This window comes from Elgaria multicarinata, chromosome 15, assembly GCF_023053635.1.
Source record: "Elgaria multicarinata webbii isolate HBS135686 ecotype San Diego chromosome 15, rElgMul1.1.pri, whole genome shotgun sequence".
Lineage (NCBI taxonomy): Eukaryota > Metazoa > Chordata > Lepidosauria > Squamata > Anguidae > Elgaria > Elgaria multicarinata.
In genome coordinates this window covers 33,027,810-33,033,809 of record NC_086185.1, presented here as the reverse complement: position 1 = coordinate 33,033,809, position 6,000 = coordinate 33,027,810, and positions in this window count along the sequence as shown.

Sequence of the window (6,000 nt, the reverse complement as noted above, 5' to 3'; positions counted from 1 at the left end):
GCTGGGCCTGCCTTCCAGGCAAGTGGGCGGGAGAGAGAGTGCACGTCATTAGCAACATGCACACGCACACACACTCCTTTGCTCCCTACCTCCAGAGGGATCCCAAAGAACATCCGACAGCCATATCGTGGTGGAGATGGCTGGATTCCTGCTGTTTATTCTCCTAGAATTCTTGATCACTTACCAACCCCAAACCCCCACTACATTCAAGGAGGAGTTATTGTATCATGATATAAACACAGCTATTCTATAGCTGGTAATGAGTTTTAAAAGATTTAGAAAGATGGCCTTTAAAGGCAGGTCTTACCTTCTAATTGCAGACTCTGAAAAAAGCACAAGGGAGGAAAGTTGTAAAAGAGACTCACCTTAGAGCCCAGAGAGGGCAGGGGGGTATTGGCCTCATTTTACAGAATAAGCCCTGGTGTAAGTTAATGCAGTGGAACACAAGACGCCAGCATCCAAAGCAGCAAACAGAAATCAACCCTGGCCAAACTGAACAGTGAAAAATCAGGAGCAACACAGCACAATACAACAAATTCTACTCAGTTTCATTTTATTACACATACATAAATGTTTAAAAACAAAACTAAAGGACTAATATGTTGATTCAGAAGGTAAATGGGTATAAAATTGCATCCTAAAATGCTTAAAATACAAAAAGCAAAACAAAACCCAGCCGCTGTTAGCAAAACAATGTAGTCACCAATAAACATGTTGAGTAACAATTCCAGTTGCCAGATGCATTTCAATTTTACAGCAGTATGGGAAGGTCAACCAGCGGCTTGCTTATGACATAGACAAAGGACATCCTTGGCCACACAGAGAAATTTCTCAGAGAAATTTATGGCTTGAAGTGTCACGTAGTCCCCACAGTGTCCTCGCACATCACTCACATTTTTCCTGTCTATGTCATGCACACAGGAACAAGCAGAAGACCTTCGCTCAGATGCTCTCCAAGTTTCAAATACATTGCAAAACACACATTCGACATGTTAATGCAAAGGGAAGCCTTTACAAAACAGGCTGCCGAATTGGGGAAAATATGTATTTATTTATTATTTAAATAGGAAGATCTACAAAAGTAATTCAGCTGAAGCTATATTATACACACAGGTACTAAAATTTAACTAATCAGACAGCCTGAAACATTATTTTTAAGAATTATTTGGAAACTTGAAATATTACAGGATCCACCTTTAAGACCCGTACGGTTAATAAAACCATATTAGCAGGGAACACCAGAAACCAGGAAGGTTAATTTGTTATTTATGATATTACAATATAAGGGGTCGAGAGAGGTTTCTCCTGTTCTTTCATACAGATGATGCAAATACTTGAAGTAATCCAGATTTCTTTGTTTGTATGATGTTGAAATTTTCATACCTGCTTTTAGATGATGATGATGATTTAAAAAAATCAAGTATAACAAGGGTGGTGGTGGTGGAATCCCTTACCTGGAATACATCTAATTTTAAAAAAAACATAATATTTAAAAAGGTATTTTTAAGCACTTTGAAATTCATGGTGATGCTGAATATACTTTTTAAACATTTTATAGGAATGTTTTAGGTTGCATTACATCTTCTTTCTTGTTAACTGCTTTGGGCATCACTGTGTAAAAAAGTGGGATATAACTTGACATAAATGAGCGTAAGCAGATGTTTGTTGAAATACGGCTGGCCGGTGATGTCTGGAAAGTCTCACGGCCCTCTCATGTCATGCTGCAAAAATGGGCAAGAGTCTTCCTGTCTAGAAGGGGCAAAGATGGACCTGCAGCCTTCCTCCTGGGCTGTGTGTGGTTAAACCAACCAGGCGTACACCTATCGAACAGCCGGGCCTCTCCACACCCCACATGACGTTGTTCCTATCACTTCCTCTGCAAGGCCTGGGAAGCTGTGATACAAGGCCTAAAAGCTAGGACCTCAGGAACACATCTCAACACGCACGCTTGTTATCTCACTTGCGAGCCTTGAACTGAACGATATGGGGAGAGGAATGCGCAACTAACCAAGGCCTCCTGCAGCATTGACCTCTTCCCTCAGTCCCAAGAATGTGGAGGGAGCTGGCAGAGAGCCAGTCCGTGCTGGCCATGGTTGGGAGAGGACTGGGAGGCTTACTCAGTTTATTGCAGTTGGCTCTGCTTGCCATGTGTGTGGAATATCCCCAGATTTATATCTCCACAACTAACCATAAGGTTGTTGAGGTTGAGCAAGAAGAGCCCATTCAAAGTCCCCAAGCAAAGGAGTTATATGCTGGAAAGGGGCAGCTCCTGACAACAGCTGACTTGCTGCATTCTGCACTAGTTCCAGCTTCTGGAGCATCCTTAAGGATAGCCCCACATAGAGCACATTGCAGTAATCCAGTCTTGAGGTCACTAGTGCCTATACCACTGTGGCCAAGCTATCCCTGTCCAGAAGAGGCTGTAGCTGGCCAGCCAGCTGAAGCTGGTAAAAAGGCACTCTGAGGACACTTGGGCCTCCAGCAACAATGATAGATCTAGGAGTACCCCCAAACTACGAAGCTGAACTTTCAGAGGGAGTGCAGCCCCATCCAGAACAGGCAATGAGCCTATCTCTTGGACTCAGGAACCTCTCACCTACAGGGCTTCTGTCTTGATAGGATTCAGCTTCCGTTTATTGGCCCTCATCCAGCCCATGACTGAGTTTAGGCACTGATCTAAGACTTGTACAACCTCTCCTGATTCAGATGTCACAGGGAGATAGAGCTGCGTGTCATCAGCATACTGGTGGCATTTGGCTCCAAATTCCCCAATGACTGTCCCAAAGGCTTCATATAGATATTAAATAACATTGGGGACAAGATGGTGCCCTGTGGTACCCCATAGGGACTGAGAAATGCCCAAGGGACTGAGAAATGGTCACCCAATGTTACTCTCTGAAATCGACCCTGCACATAGGACTGAAATCACCATAACACAGTGCCTCCTACACCCATCTCATAGTCTATCAAAGAGGATACCATGGTTGATGGTATCAAAAGCCGATGAGAGATTGAGCAGAATTATCAGGGTTGCACTCCCTATTCCTCTCTCTTGATAAAGGTCATCATCAGGATGACCAAGGCTGATTCAGTCCCATAACCAGGTCAAAAACCAGATTGAAATGGGTCTAGATAATCAGTGTCTTCCAAGAGTGCCTGCAGTTATTCCGCCACAACCCTCTCCAATATCTTCCCTAAGAAAGGGGCATTTGCAACTGGGCAATAGTTGTCTAACACCATTGGGTCCAGGGTGGGCTTCTTCAGGAGTGGTCATACTACCGCCTCTTTAAGGATGGCAGGGACCACCCCTTCTCATAGAGAAGCATTCACCACACCCTGGACTCACCCAGTCAAACCCTCTCGGCTAGCTTTTATTAGCCAGGACGGACAAGGATCCAGAGGGCACGTGGTCGGTCGCATTGCTGCAAGTACCTTGTCCACATTATCAGGCCGCAGCAGCTGAAACTGATCCCACAAAATTGGGCAGATGGTGGCATCAAACACTAATAATCTGGCTTCCTGTATCTTGAGGTCCTGGCCTTCCTCTGTGTGACAACTTTTCAAGTATTTGAAGAGTGCTATCATGTCTCCCCTCAGTCTTCTTCTCAAGGCTGAAGATGGCCAGTTCTTTCAGTCGCTCCTCATAGGGATTTCCAGTCCTCTGATCATCCTTGTTGCCCTCCTCTGAACCCCCTCCAGCTTAGCTGCATCCTTCTTGAAGTGTGGTGCCCAGAACTGGATGCAGAAAGCCGTGCAATATACAATTATCTTATAGGATTCACTGCCACATGATGCAACCATGGCCAACTGGCTCAGATGGCTGTTTTAAAAGGATCCGTTAGTGGAGGGAACGTCTATCATGAGTAGTAGGAATGGAAGACATTCATTCCAGAGCAGCAGGGTGGCTGAATGCACCCCTGAGGGGATCATATTGGCTAGCCCCACCCTCCTCACATGCACTCCAGCCATGTCTGGTCAGCCACATATTGGGCAGCCGTGTGGAGGTGCCCTATGTGTATACTGATATACAGATGTAGGGTTCCTCTATGCGGGGTGGGGTGGAGATCCCAAGGATCTGCTTCCTGAGAAGCCTTATGCACATACAGGGCTGGGGGCTTGCAAATTTTTGCAAGGGGGCACAACCCTCTCATGCTCCCTTTCAATGTGTGTGTTTTACGTCCTGTCCAACAGCATCTGACTGATGGGGCCAATGCCAAGGGATGGATTCCTTCATTGGTGCCCTAATCTATGGTAAAGTAAGTACATGTCTATGTTGGTGGTGTAACGCGCTTCATGGACAATCCCAATCTATGAAGACGAACACATTTCTATATGCTAATTACAGCTCTTGTCCAATGACCTAATCCCTTCTTGTAGTAGCAAATAGGTATTTTGCTGTTGCTCAGATTGTTATTCTGATCTAGTACAATTTCCTAAACTATAATACCATTCTGGCCAAGTATTTAGCAACAGGGTGTAATTTTTCAGTTCTAGGTTTGTTTGGAATTCTTCCCCCACCCCCCAGAGAAGTCTGGTGATTATTGTATACGAAGAGCTTCCAATCAATTTTGAAAGGTCAATGACTAAGAATAGTGTGTGCTTGTAGGAGGCTAGTTTGGAAAGGAAGATGCAGTAAATAATCGCTAGAGTAATGTAGAAACACATCACGGATTCAATTGGTCGAAACTTTATTGGCACTGAATGAAGAGAACAGGGCGTGGACTTAACAAAACACCTATGAACACAAGGTGTCTGAAGGGCAAGGATCTTGGTGGCAAAGCCACAAAGATACACATGTTACCTTGCAGCCCCCCTGGGAGGACTGGTGTTTTAATGTAACATGTACAAAGATTGGTCAAAAAAATGTAGACATAATTTACAGCAAAAATTCCAAAACACAAATATAAAGCTGGACAAAAATGCTTACTAGGATAACCCCCCTCCCCTAGAAGGATAGTATATATCCAAGTAAATAGCAGTAAACAAATGGGGGTGGGGTGAGGGGTGGAGAGGAGGAAAAACCTCCATGGATCCTAACAAATAATTAAAAACGTGTCTAGAAATCTCACTGTAATACTGAATGCTTCTTACATTAATTTCCTGCAAAATATCATCTCTTTACAATACAGTATACATTTTCCATGGAGAAGCAGGTAATTCCCCCTCTCCCGTAGCGCTTCCAAGATTAATATGTTCTAATTGTGCATAGCTAGAAAAGAGAATGAAATCATTATCATTAGATACCACTGAAATACATAATACTGGTAAGATCAGGGAAGAGCTGAACCAACTACATGAGGAGTCAGACACAATGGCACAGGTTGGTTTGTTCCTATTCTGGGAGGGACAGAAGAAGAGGAGGAGGAGGAGGAGGAGGAGGAGTGCCAGCTGGAAAGGGCAGCGGAGTTCTGTGTCCCAAGGACGACACGAGGGTGGCCCAACACTGATCTTTGTAGGCACTGTGCAGCCTCTCACAAGGGAAAAGTTATCACAAGGGAAAAGTTATTAAATAAAAGGAGGCCAGCAATGAGTACAGCCTGGGGGAGAACTGTCAAGAACAAGTTTAAGAACCAGGAGTTTTAATGGTGATTCAGTAACAAGGGAGGGAGAGAGGGCATTGCAAACTCATCAGTTAAGAGTCTGTAGATCAGTTCAGACAAGCTTTTTAAAGAAAAAGTCAAAGCAATGGGGTTGCATATTTTCAGGGGGCAGTAGGGCTGACAGTTCTCGTCCCCACACACCCCTCATTTTCCTAAAGGCACATTATATCTAAAGGAGTGTGGAAAAAGAAGCATGTAAAAATGCACATGCTCGACATTTAGACAGAGATCTTAGGAGATGTTGAGACAGCGGCCTTCTAACACATCTCTATGCAACCAGGACGGCTTATAGGTGCCAATATCAAGCTACTCAAAACAGAAAAGACTGTTTGGAGCAATGAGGGTTGGGTGTCCTAAAGAAACACTGCAGACTTTTCACTGCCCTTAGCCGAATTACCTC